The following is a 15036-nucleotide window of genomic DNA, read 5'->3' on the forward strand; positions in this document are numbered from 1 at the left end:
GCATATGCATATAATGGAATATTACTCAGCCGTAAAAAAGAAGGAAATCTTGCCATTTGCAATGACATGGCTGGAGCTACAGAATACAATGCTTAGTGAAATAAGTCAGTCAGAGAAAGACAATGATTTCACTCATATGCAGAATTTAAGAAACAAAACAAATGAGCAAAGCGGTGGGGGTGGGGGGGCGGAGAGGGAGAGAGACAAACCAAGAAACAGACTTAATAGAGAACAAACTGATGGTTACCAAAGCAGAGGTGGGTGGGGGATGGCTTAAATAGGTGATGGCCATTAAGTAGTGCACTTGTGGTGATGACCACTGGGTGATGCGTGGAAGGGTTGAATCACTATATTGTACACCTGAAACTAATATTATATTGTGTGTTAAGTGGAATTTAAATTAAAACTTTTAAAAAAGAGAGATTTAAAAAATATGTCTACGCATAGGTCCTACTCCAAACAAATTAATTAACATCTCTTGGGGTGAGATTTGGTAGGAAGCTCCTTGGGATGCTTATGTGCAGACAGGATGAGAAACAATAGTCTCAACCAACGGAATCACTTGATGTGCTTTATAAAGTACAGATGCTTGGATCCCACCCCCGGGGATTTAGTCTCTATTGATCTGGAGTGCTGCCTTGAACCCTGGGAGTTTTAAGAACTCCGAGGATGATTCTAAATGTGCAGCCAGGTCAAGATGGTGGTTTTGTAAATTGTCTGTGTCTTCTCTTTAGAAAGCTGAAGAAATCCAGGAGGAAGAAGTCTCTTGAAGCAGTGGCTCCAACATTGGATCTCTTCAGAGACAACAAAGGTATTTATAACTATAATAACTCTTCACACTTATTTAGCATGCAGTACATTTCAGAATGTTTTCAGGGCTTTTGATCATATTAAACAGGTATGGACATATTTTGAAAATAATTATAAACTACAAAATCAATAACCTTTCAATATTGCCTATCATTTTCTGCTTTGTATCATCATTTATTTTAACCCTTTCTTAATTCCTCTAATAAACTAGAAATTCCTTAAGGTTAACTTCTGTATCGTATTTATCTTTGTATTCTACACGAGTGCTCGATAAGCGTTTTTACTTGGTTAGTGTTCGATAAATTTCTCTTGCATAAGGGACTGGATAATCCCCTTTGCTTTGGTGAACACTGTTGAGGACTACTGTGCTTGCTTCTCTCTGGGCTTTCTAGATCCATGAACCTTATACCCACAGATCCTGTTTTCATGGAACTTACATTCCAGGGAATGAATAAAATGCGAAGATTTCAACTTCCAGGACTACTCCAATGTCTTATGTCACTACTGACAGGCCACAGCAGAGCTCCAGACTGGGACAAGCCAAAAAACGCAAGGATAGGTGCCTTTTCCTTTGCTAAGAGGAAGCCAAGAGTTAGTCTGTGTTGGATCATTGCACTCCTTCTATTATTTTAAATGAACAACTTTCTATTTCTTCAAGCTTCCTCACACAGTGGACTTAAAAAGCACAACCAAAGGAATGCATTAACAATGCTTACAACAGAAACTTGAAATCTTAACAGATGATATAAATGCCTCAGTTTGCCAGGTAATCTATGTTTTCATTTCCCCATTGAAAGGACTTTGCCTAAAGCTTCTATCTGAACTGGTGATATACACCTGCGATGCTTGAAATGGACATATTGCAAAGAAGTCTTGGCATGAGAAAACATTTAACATACAATTAACATAAAATTAAATGCGTGCACGTGTAACAGTCTCCCATGGGCAATTCTGAGGAGAATAAAAGTGGCTTTTTCTCAGGTTACGTGAAATTGAAGAAGTGATTAGGAGGAGCCTCAAAATGCCTGCTGTTAATAAAGATTCTCCCTCTCCCAAATGGCTTCAATGTCAGATGCTAGTTTATCATCCCTTTAAGCAAAGACTAAGTCCTGTATTCCTCTTCAAGGGAAATTATTGGTCATCTTCAGAGAGGCATTGGGGCTATCACATAATCTGAAGACAGGAGATTTGCAGATCAGGCTCATGGGCTCTTCTCATTTCAAAACTGCCCTGGGCAAGAAGGAGGAGAAATGAAGAAAAACCATAAATGCCCTTACTTTACTCAAGAGTTACATCCTGAGTAACTTGAGCCTTGACTGCAGGGTAGGCTGGGTGAAGTTTGGCCCAAAATAAATTTGCCTGCACCTATGAAAATTGTGTTTTCAATTTTAGAATTTGAGCTCATTGGATTTTGTGATCAAATGTCTTTTAAGAGTACTGGCAGGCCGAATGGGGCAACGGCTGCGATTCTGTTCAAAAACCCTGTGTGCTTACATTGGAGACAAGATAATATTCAATATAAACAACCAATTAAAGAATTACCATTATACTGGGATGTGAGGTGTGTAGGTGGGGTGGGAGAAGAGTTATTTTGAGTTTAGAGACCAAATATAAAAGTGATATACACAGATGGAAAAAATATTAGTGTACTTTCAGGTTCAACTCCAACTAAAATTATTTACCATCATAACCATAAAACATAATGACTTTAAAAAGCACCTTGAAAAAAATGCGCAAAGAGAATGGGAAATCATCTGAAGGTCAGAATCTGAGAGTCTGATCTAAAATTAGGGTTTTCTTTATGAATACCCCTTGTTATGTTTCTACAAATGCCAATCTCAAGTCTACGTTTTCAAAGGCAGTGGATGTCTCCCAGCTCTTATTATTCTTTCAAAATGAGGTAATTAAAAGAGCTAATGGTTAACTAGGGAAGAAAAAAAAGTACTACATATCCAAACAGCTGGCCTATAGTAGGTATCACTTTTCTTTTCTAAGGGAAAACAGGATGAAGATCCAGTAACCACATTTAAAGGTTGGAAACTGACTAACAGGATGTAACCATCTTGGCATGAAACTTGTGTAGGAAAGACTTGGAATTCAGCAAGATAAAAATATCAATTGATATACAAAGGCAAAGGAAATTTTACTGAAAGCATAACATTTCCATGTTGGAAATATTAATTTTTTTATATGAAACTTATTGTCAAATTGGTTTCCATACAACACCCAGTGCTTATCCCAACAGGTGCCCTCTTCAATGCCCATCACCCACCCTTCCCTCCCTCCTACCCCCCATCAACCCTCAGTTTATTCTCAGTTTTTAAGAGTCTCTTATGGTTTGGCTCTCTCCCTCTCTAACTTTTTTTTTCCTTTCCCTCCCCCATGGTCTTCTGTTAAGTTTGTCAGGATCCACATAAGAGTGAAAAGTTTTCCTAAGTGCAAATCAATAGACGATTCTGGTTAAAAATATGGGGATAACAGAAAACTGATGTAACTGTATTTCTTCCTTCAAATATTAATATTTGTAGCAACGCAGTGTTTGTAGCAATATTTGTTGCATTGCTACAAATATTAATATTTGAAGGAAGAAATACAGTTACACCAGTTTTCTGTTATCTGGCATATTTTTAACCAGAATCGTCTATTGATTTGCACTTCGGAAAACTTCTAAGTACACGGATAGTAATTATTCATTATCACAACACTGGGATGCTGAAACATTACGAAGAGCTATTTAAAGGCCAAGCATACTTGTATACTCTAATACTTGAAAATAACCAATGTTTATGTAAATCATGTTTGGTGTATTTTAATTAACCATAATATTATTTCCTAGGGATGCCAGACACCAGACTTCTTGTAAATAACATCTATTGGTAGGATTCTCCCTTAATTTATATAAATAGAAAAAGACCCACCGTTGAGGCCAATTAGAAAGGTGAATTATACTAAAGAAAAATGAGTAATGAATCATTAGCCTCATACTTCAAGTGACAATGAATTTGAACTCACCGATTTCACTTCTCCACCAATTTCCAGGTATTAGACGGTTTCTGATTAAGGTTGGTTCTTCTTGACTTATCTGTCACTTTTGCCATTTGGAGAATAATATTTTAGGACCACATTACTGAGTTCAAGCACAGATGTGCAATGATGGGAGTGATTACAAACTGTAAGAATTATGAAACCTCAATCACTAAAAAGCGTTAGAATAGCATTTTGCAAAGCACACTCCTTGGACCACTTGCATCAAGAAACTATCTGGGATGTTTGCTGCACACATGATTTCCTCGTCCCCACTCTAAATCTAATAAGTCAAAATCTTGACACAGGAATGGGCATTTTAATTAAGTGCCTCGGTTGATTCTTATTCATGCTGAAGACTGAAAATATCTGGAAAAAAAAATGACTTCTTTTCCTAACTTAAAGCCAAAATGTTGTAAAATCTGGGAGTAATTAAAGATTTAGGTTTATGGTGAGCTCTAAGCTCTGGCTAATGTAAGACTATCTCTAATGGAGTGATATCAAGGGCATGTCCTATTGTCAACAAAAACCATCCTGCAATGCAAGGATTTGGTTAGAGGCAAGGAAAAAGCTTTATTGCCAGGCAGTTTGCAAACTGAGAAGACGCAGCCATTGCCCACACACCAAAAGTAGGCTCTGAAGGGGGAAGGATTGGGCTCCGGGTTACTCACCAGTTTTCTGCCCTTTGCATAATTTGGCGGACTCAAGTCCTGACCTGCAAGTTTCAGGAGCGGAGGACGGCACGGAGGACACAGCTCACTATTTGTGGGAGCACTTTCAGGATGTGAGCTCTTCGAGGGCGTGATAGATATGTGGTAGGTGTCTTTTTGCAAATTTGGCTGAATTTTCTGCCAGCTTGTCATCTTAGGCTGTCCTGGCCGATTTTGTTCTTCGTAATCATTCAGCCTGATTCAAATTTTAGTTTTTCATCTTTGACATGAGGAAACCCATCTTTTCCGCCAGTTATTACTGTCTCATTATTGGGTCTTTTGTTCTCACTATGACGCCTCGAGGAAGCGCTTCCACAGTTACAGGATGATGACGATGATAGTGGTGGTAATGGCAACGGTGATGAAAATGATGGCGGTGATGGTGGTAGTGGTGGCGGTGATGACGGTGGTGATGATGGTGATGGTGAAGTGGAGGATGATGGTGATGGTGGTGGTGACGATGATGGCGGTGATGATGTTGATGGTGGTGGTGAGGAGGGGGAGGATGGTGGTGGTGATGATGATGGTGGTGGTGGTGATGGTGGTGGTGATGACGGTGGTGATGATGTTGATGGTGGTGGTGAGGAGGGGGAGGATGGTGGTGGTGATGATGATGGTGGTGGTGGTGATGGTGGTGGTGATGACGGTGGTGATGATGTTGATGGTGGTGGTGAGGAGGGGGAGGATGGTGGTGGTGATGATGATGGTGGTGGTGGTGATGGTGGTGGTGATGACGGTGGTGATGATGATGATGGTGATGTGGAGGATGATGGTGATGGTGGTGGTGATGATGATGGCGGTGATGATGTTGATGGTGGTGGTGAGGAGGGGGAGGATGGTGGTGGTGATGATGATGGTGGTGGTGGTGATGGTGGTGGTGATGACGGTGGTGATGATGTTGATGGTGGTGGTGAGGAGGGGGAGGATGGTGGTGGTGATGATGATGGTGGTGGTGGTGATGGTGGTGGTGATGACGGTGGTGATGATGATGATGGTGATGTGGAGGATGATGGTGATGGTGGTGGTGATTGATGAGGTTTTTTTGAGGGGACAGTGGGATATGCAGCGTCCGGAGCTGACGACAAAGAAAGAATTCTTGAAGACATCTTTGGTGCAAAAAGGTGATTTTATGGGAGTACAGGACAGGTCCAGTGGGCAGAAAGAGTGCCAGGACCATGAGGACCACTAGTGAGGACCACTAGTTATATGAGGACCACTAGTTATATACTATGGGATTGAGGGAGATAAAGTCCAGGGGAAGTTTCCAGTGAGATTTTCATATGCTAAAGAAGACTCACAGGATACTGAAGGCCTAGCTATTGTCAACCTAAGCTTGTTTTTCCCTCTAGCAAAACATTAAGACAGTAGGGAGTTCCTGGGGAGACATTTTACTCTGCCTGCCTCAAGTATTTGTCACTGGCGGCAGGTTACAAGGAAATTTAATTCTATCCGCCATTTCCTTCTGCCTTTGTTTCCCACATCACTAGGGAGGGGTGAAGGAGACTTAGGTCCTGCAGAACTATGATCTCTATCAATTAACCATTGGTTTTTCCCCTTTCCTTTGCTCTTGGGCAGCCAGGAGTGCCTAAGGAATATCACGCAGATCCCACCTGGTTGTGGGGGGTGGGGGCGGGGGGGGGTGGTGTTTGCGGCCTGTCAGCTTGCCTCATGCTCCCTCATCAGTGATGATGCAATCAAATTAATTTTAGCCAAAATTCCAGAAAGTGTCTTGAAAATATGAAGTGCAACGCTTATCACAGGGCCTTTGCACTTATTTACGTTCCCTTCCCTGAAGTGATCATTCTCTAGATTTTAAATCGCCGGATTTTTATTTGCGCTCAAGAATCACTTTGAGAGATCTTCCCTGGCCACCCTTACATTTCACCACCCTCCCTTACTCTATCCTCTCACGTGGATGTGTTTTTCTTCATAGGTATTATCATGGTCTATATTAATATTTATTCGTTTACTTGTTTCAGTTCTTCTCCCACTAGAACGTAAGATTGATGAGAGCCGTGTTTTCACGTGTTTTGTTCACTGCTCTACTCCCAGTACCTAGGATGATAAGAGCACTATGAGAAATCTTAATACATATTTGTTGGCAGTGAATGAGTCAACATACACCGTTGTTAGTCCCTCCGCAAACACATGTTTTAAAATGATCTAAAAGGGAACAAGGATGTGAACTTGTAAAACCCCGATTAACCTCATGTTTTTCATGCTCTGGCAAAGTTGTCTACACACACACACACACACACACACACACACACACACAAAGTACTAAAGGTAAATTTATGTTCCAATGTTTCAAGACACTCCCCTGTTAAACTCATCTCCCTGCTTTCACTATTGTCACATCTAATTCATCTTCCACGTTGAAACCAAGGTAATCAGATAACATCATTCATCTGTTTAAAACCCTTCAATGGCAGCCCATTGTGTCCAGGATAAAATACGCCTAGGGCTTTGCATGGTCCAGCCTCATCAGGATTCACACCTGCCTGATCAGCTCATCCAATAGCGCAAACTCTGCCAAACTCAAAGCCATATTGATGCTGACCTCTCTGCAGAGACTGCCCCTTTCTCCTGGCCTTGGCCAGCTCCTGCTCGTCCTTCAGTTCTTAGAGGAAATGTCATTTTTTTCTATGAAGACTTTTTTAACCTTGTGGTCTAACCTACTTCTTCTTTTTTTTTTTAATTTTTTTTAACGTTTATCTATTTTTGAGGCGGAGAGAGATAGAGCATGAACAGGGGAGGGTCAGAGAGAGAGGGAGACACAGAATCTGAAACAGGCTCCAGGCTCTGAGCTGTCAGCACAGAGCCCGACACGGGGCTCGAACCCATGAACTGGGAGATGGTGACCTGAGCTGAAGTTGGACGCTTGGCCGACTGAGCCACCCAGGTGCCCCTAACTTAGTTCTTCTTGATGCATTTTCTGATAAGCGTTCCATGATACACTTCCATAATATTGATCACAGTTCATATAGTTATTGACAATACGATTATTATTTTTAGAAGCCCACTCAACTCCACTAAACTCTGCGTTCCATTACACAAGATCCTTGTGTTCTTTTGTGTCCCCAGTAATCGGCACAATGCAGTGTGGGCTCTCAATCAATATACGTTGACTGACTGAATGAGCCATCCAGAACTACCTTCTGGTAAGAGTGTTGTTAATATACAGCTATTTTACACCATTGTGAGTGCTTTGTAGTTCCCGGAAAGCGTAATGCTTTTGAAATAGTTTTAATTCTAGTGTGCTCTTTTTATCGTTAACAGTAACTCTCATGCATTATCTGGCTTTGATTTAATCCTTTAAAACCTTTCTGAGGTACTCAGTATTGTTTACTCAGAGAGGAGGCTCAGTACAAATGATGGGCACCAAGGTTTGAGTCCAGTCCTATGGACTCCATAGCCTGTGCTTTAACCTTCAGACAGTGCTGCTGCTTCAGCAATAACAGCACCTCCACCGGTCTCTTGCTCCTTTCTGGAGCCTGGGACACGTATTCCTGCAGAGGGCCTTGAATTCGCATTCACCGAAACTTAGTTTTCTGATCACTTAAGTAGTTACAAAATCCAATGGAAGTGAACTAAGGCATCTTACTTGATCCGTATCCACTGCAATCAAATACTCAACTTAGTAATTCATGTATGGTCTTGTGTTTTTAGGTCCTGGATTTGGGGTCTTAAAAGACAAGATTTGTACTTTATTTTTTCAATATTATGAGTCAAAAATTTTAAGGAGTACAACTAGACATATTAACTATATATATTAAGATTTGCCTAATATGCAAGATTCGTATTTGGCAGCTACCTGGCATGTTAAATGTTGAACTTAAACATGCCGTGGCATGTACGAATGAGTTTGCTTTCTCTGCCCTCTTTATGACATTCGTGCTGATAAAGAAGGCTCCCGAGTCAGTGAGAATGCCAGATCAGCTATGGAATTTATAACATTATTTGCTTTGAATCAAAGTTCGTTTGATCACCCCTGGCATTCTGGATATCAGCCTGGTTCCTCTTAAATTGTCCTTGTTTATTCTAAAGTAAACCTCGGTTGACGTTTTAAAACCTTGATTAACAGGAATCAATGGACTGTTGAAATAAGTAAAAGGCAAAAATTCTTTTTGTGTGAGAGTCCACTGGGCCTTTGAAGACATAACGTAATTGACATGTGAGTCACCAGTGTGAATGAGTTTATTATGTATCACTACGATTTTACCTTTAATCACCAATTTTTCCATGTGAGACAATTGTACTTCTATTAAAGCCATTCTAAAATTTCAACACTCTGTGTACCTTTACGGTTATTTCAGATGCGATCCCAAATCTGATTATTCTTGCTTAGATTGAAACAACACGCCAAGACAAGAAATCAGAAACTTTCTAACAGAATTACCTATTTTGTTACATGATTGACAAGAAAGAGGAGAGATAGCATTTAAGAAGTTTAGAATAATTAGCAAAAATTTCACCCGTATTTAAAGTAGGAATTGGACCATTTGGTAAGTCATGAAGGTTGTTTGAAAGTGAAAAGAATGAAAGTAGTCACTTGGCCTTTTATTTTTCCAGGCTTGTAACATAAATGTGTACTAAGTTAGTGCACTTAGACTTTAATGCACATTTGGAATTGCCTGGGTATCTTGTTATGTAACAGTTTGTGATTTACTAGGCTAGGACCTGAGATTCAGCCTTTCTTTCGAACACTAGTTGATGCTGATGCTGATGGTTCCTAAATCACACTGTCCATGCCTTACATTGTGTAAGAATTCAATATAGGCCGATTTTATTTTTTTATTTTTCATTTATTTTTAATTTTCTTAACGTTTTTTATTTTTTATTTAAAAAAATTTTTTTAACGTTTATTTGTTTTTTCTTTTTTCTTTTTTTTTTTCAACGTTTATTTATTTTTGGGACAGAGAGAGACAGAGCATGAACGGGGGAGGGACAGAGAGAGAGGGAGACACAGAATCGGAAACAGGCTCCAGGCTCTGAGCCATCAGCCCAGAGCCTGACGCGGGGCTCGAACTCACGGACCGTGAGATCGTGACCTGGCTAAAGTCGGACGCTTAACGGACTACGCCACCCAGGCGCCCCAACGTTTATTTATTTTTGAGACAGGCAGAGACAGAGCATGAACAGGGGAGGGTCAGAGAGAGGGAGACACAGAAACTGAGGCAGGCTCCAGGCTCCGAGCTGTCAGCACAGAGCCCGAGGCGGGGCTCGAACTCACGGACCGCGAGATCATGACCTGAGCTGAAGTCCGCCGCTTACCCGACTGAGCCACCCAGGCACCCCATTAACGTTTTTTATTTATTATTGAGAGACAGAGAGACACAGAGCATGAGCAGGGGAAGGGCTGAGAGATGGAGAGGCACAGAATCTGAAGCAGGCTCCAGGCTCTGAGCTGTCAGCACGGAGCCCGACGCGGGGCTGGAACCCACAAACCGCGAGATCATGACCTGAGCCAAAGTCGGCGCTCAACCGACTGAACCACCCAGGCTCCCCATAATATAGGCCGATTTTAATTGAATCCATGCAAATTCATTTTGGGAGGCCATGCTATAACTTTGTCATTCTTTTATTTATTGTACAAATATACGGAGTGCCTACTATGTTCCAGACCCTGCAGTAGACCCTGGGTATGCCTAGTGAAAAAACCAGATTCATAGCAACTCTTACAGGCTATGGTAGTCAGAACCAACTGAGTTCTGCTCTGCTTCAGAGTCCTGTGGGGAAGACAAATATTAAAGAAATAAAGACATAGGCCTATAGACAGTATAATGAAAAAATGAACAGGTTTTGACTGCGATGTGCAGAAGCACATTTGAAAGAGGCCTAAGTGTTCACCACATGACGAGGAGGAGAAATGTGTTTCAGGCAGAAGGGGGATGATTTGGATGGTGATCCTAAGATGTGAAAGAGTTTAGCTTCCTTCTGAAACTTTATTGTTTTTGTCTTAATCTTTAGATGGCCAGTGTTAACTAAACTACAGCGAAAGAGTAGAAGGGACAAAGAAATGGGCCAGAGCTGAGTGACCACCTACCTAATTTATTACCGAATAATCTTTCTGACAATAAAAGACTGCATTCTTAATAATTACTTTAAAACAATTAGGTATAAACCAAGGGGTACGGAGACCACCCTAGTGTAGACAGGCAGGCAGAAGCCAATCACACAGGGACTTTGGGCTGTGAGGTGTTGAGGATTTTTGTTTTGATTTTTCCTCCGATGGGAAGAACTCCTGGCCATAAGGGTACCTATCGGGCTATGATAGTGAAATCAGTCTTTTCGGTTTCTTTCCAAATATTTTTTGGTCTACTTCAGAAGATGCAGTGTTAAAAAGATACAACATTAATTGGAAAAAGACTAAGGTCATATTTTAATTTTGTCCACTAGTATATTCCATGTGGTTACATAAGATTTAATTATTATACATGGCACATGAATCAAGCTGTTTCCATTTGTTTAATTACAAGGGCATAAACGCTAAGAAATTCCCATAAAAAACTTTAAGATTCTTGCACTATCAAGTGTTACATAAATTCAAAGAATTTTTTAAAAGTTGATTTCTTTTGAGAGAGGGAGAGAGAGCTCATGAGGGAGAGGGGCAGAGAGAGAGAGAGAGAGAGAATCCCCCTGCTCCATACTGCCAGCACAGAGCCTAATGCAGGGCTTGAACTCATGAACCCGGAGATCATAACCTGAGCTGAAACCAAGAGTTGGATACTTAATCAACTGAGCCACCTAGGCACCCCTAAATTCAAAGAAAATATCAGGTGTGTATACTAGCAGCCTGAGGTGGAGAAGCAGATATTCACAGAAATGATGTTCCTTTCCCCATATGTATCTGCTGGAAAATTAAAATACCTCACACAGATGCTATAGAGAGACCTCTGGGGTACTTTAAAACAACTAGCTAAGTCACCAGCTTCCTTTACATTTCTTCTCTTCAAGAAGCGATTTTAATGTACCTTGTTTTATTGGTTCTACATACGAAAGTGATTTATGTATCTAAAGTGATTTTATGTGCTTTGGTCTAATGACCTTAACAGTAGAAAATATTTCATCGCTTTGAACCTTTTACAATACCCACATCATAAAATCTTTCTTGTACACCCTTATCGCCCGTCTCCGCAAAACTCCCTCAGACAAATTTCCAACACTTGCTTGGCTATATGCGCTGAAGCATGGAAAGGGAAGGGAAAGAATTAGGGAAGGTTGTGTGGCTGGAGTTGGAGCAGAAAGGGAATGAGGGAGAGAAGGGGAAGGGAGAGGGAGGAAGAGAGAGAGGGAGCAGTGGAAGAGATAGAAAGGAAGGAGAGAAAAGGGAGGGGAAGGAAGGGAGAGAGAGGAGGGGGGGGGGATGGAGGGAAGGAGATTGGAATAAAGAGGAAGGAGGAAGCAGAAAAGGGAGAATTAATGAGATGGCCGAAATAGAAGCAAGAACACGAAGATTCGGTCATCTCACTCACTGGTGACCCAAGACGGATTTTTTTAAAAAAAATCTATTTATCTGGCAAGATTTTGTAAAATGTTTTTATTTATGTATTTATTTAATTTTTTTTTTTGAGAGAGAGAGTGAGTGAGCAGGGTAGGGGCGGGGGTGGGGGTGGGCAGAGGATCCAAAGTGGGCTCTTAGCTGACAGCAGCAAACCCAATTTGGAGCTCCAACTCACACACTGTGAGATCGTGACCTGAGCCGAAGTCTGACGCTCAAGAGCCACCCAGGCTCAGATTTTTTTTTTTTTTAATAGAATCGGGCAATAGATTTTTTTTTTTAATCACCTTTTTGGGGGGGAGGGGTGGGGGAGGAAGCACACAAAGACTGAATTCTGACCATAATTCTTCAAGACAGAAAATTCTCCAAGTTCTGTTGTATTTTTTTTTTCTATTCCTTCTGTAACGGAGGAAATTCTAAGCCACCCAGCTGGACAGAGTCGGTCTTGTTGATCAGAATCTCAAGTTCTTGTTGCTGCTGGGATATATGGCCATTAATCACCAAGGGGCTTGCAGGAGGGTAGGAACCATTTCCACCTCAGTGCTGGAGAGCAACTTAATGTGCTTGCTCTATTTCAGACAGTTAGGACAGCCACTCCATCTAGACATGCTGGCGGAGTTGAATTGTATCCCAGTTAGTTTCTTCTCCTGTTCTCAACAATGAAAGAAAAAAAAAATCCGTCTTTCCTATTAGTACTTTTTTACAATTTATGATCTTCACAGTTTATTTGCTATTCTGATTACTTTTCAAAAAAACATGCTTGGAAAGGCTGTGCCAATTAGTTCTTCCCAAATCTTCATGTATAATGGTCCTGGGATATTCCAAATGCATATATATGTTAAAACATTGTTTCCATACATGAATGGAATCTAGATTGGACCTCTGATAACAATCGTCTGATAACAATTCGATTTCGAATACAGATAAAATACAGAATCTAGAAAAATCTTTTCTATTACCAAAATTAACGTCTAACGACTGATCAAGGAAGTGTGCTCAGATTTTGATTGAACTAAAACATAAACAAACAAACGCTGAAACCATTGATTCGCATTTTCAAGAGAAAGGGAACATTTGGAAGCTGTTTTCTCATTTCATCAGAATTGACATTCATCTGGCAAGGATTTATACAGTCGTATTACTCATTTAAATATTCAGTGCTTTTGAACTACTTGGTAAATAGCTGTGGCTCTGAGCCCTTGACTCCCCAGCCATACTGTCCACTCTTTCAAAGTCTTGGCACGATCTAGAAAAAGAAAAAAAGAAAGAAATGATCTCTCATTTCCTTCCCAACCTTTCTGAATAGAAGACTGCCATGCTGACAATGCACAATGCTCTTGTGTATCAATGATTCTTGTACCTTCAACACCTCCCCACAACTGCCGTGTGTCAGACCCTCCCCCAGAGCCAAGCGAGTTTCTGGCAGTGATTTGGTTGCTGGGGGAACCCAGTCACTCCCTCAGGACACGGAGGACTGTTCATGTATCCCAGGAGCCGCTCATGGGTGTGGGAGTGAGGGCATCCAAAGGCTCAACTGCTTCCTTTCTTCCCTCTTCCCCAACCTCTCACTGCACGCCCTCTGATGCTGGTTGACTCATTCATGCTCCATACCCCATCATCTCCTCTGGAAGCCATCCATGTTCTCCCGCCTTCCCATTTCCTCCGCCTGCAGCTCTAAGACACAGAAATGCTTTCCTAAAGAGATGAGTGATATCACATCCTTTTCCCAACTGTTTATCTTACCCCCAGCTCATGCTACACCCAGCAAGTTTAATTCCTTTTGTGCTAGAGAGGTCCTTCACATTTGTCACTGAACTAAATTTATTTTAAACGCCGGATGGCATCTTTGCTACTGATAATAGTTCTCCAAAGAATATTTAAAATAAAGAAAATAGGGGCGCCTGTGTGGTTCAGTCGGTTAAGCGGTCGACTTCGGCTCAGGTCATGATCTCGCGGTCAGTGAGTTCAAGCCCCGTGTCGGGCTCTGTGCTGACAGCTCAGAGCTGTTTCAGATTCTGTGTCTCCCTCTCTCTGACCCTCCCCTGTTCATGCTCTCTCTCTGTCTCAAAAATAAGTAAGCGTTAAAAAAATTAAAAAATAAAATAAAGAAAATAAAGTAGGTATTCCTGTTCATCCACCATCATTTATCTCTTTTATAAATAAAGATGTTCGCTGATTCTGTTTGCCAAAATGGGGTGCACTTGTGTAAAACAAGATTACTCAGCCATCTCAGGTAATAAATGTCCCTCCTTCAGCATATAACTACTGGAGACTAATGTAGTTGCTGGAAAAAATAAAGGCCATTTCCTGATATTAAGTAGTTCTATAAGATAATATATTTTTTGAAACAATATACTTTTTACAAATTCTAAAAAAACTATAACTTTTTATATTTGTTGCCAAAAGCAATTGAGCACAGAAGACAATGAAACCACCCGAGGATAAGCAAGGTTAACGTTGGGGACCACTTAGATCAGGTTTCCAAAGTGAGTTTCCATGTTCTCATATGGGTGGGCAGGGCTAGAAATGGGGGTGGGGATGAGAGAATAACAATCATGACCAATGGCACTAAAGTATTTCTAAGTGGGTGGCAGAAGGTATGCATCATTTCCTTGTCCATGCAAGATATCACAGCTGCCTCTGTAGAGAGGAAGAAAGGAAGGAGGGGTGAAAGCAGAGGAGGGTATGTGAACAAAATTCTCCCATCCCTACCTTCCTTGGGACACTTCTTCAAACGGTAGGAAAAGTCAAAGAATAAAAGTGAATACAACTCACTTTATTAAGTAATTCACCAAGTGTCTTCTGGGAACACAGGAACCTGGTTCTCCTTGTGGTTGTGACGTGATCATAGATGATTAACTTGGATACTGAAATCATAGCCCGTTCTATTCATTTGAACCTGGGTGGCTGGGTATGTTTGTATCTCTACTTTTTTCATGGATGACACAATGCCATACGATTATTAGTCCCACTATATGATTGTTCCTAAGG

Source organism: Panthera onca, chromosome B1, assembly GCF_046562875.1.
Source record: "Panthera onca isolate mPanOnc1 chromosome B1, mPanOnc1 haplotype 2, whole genome shotgun sequence".
NCBI lineage: Eukaryota > Metazoa > Chordata > Mammalia > Carnivora > Felidae > Panthera > Panthera onca.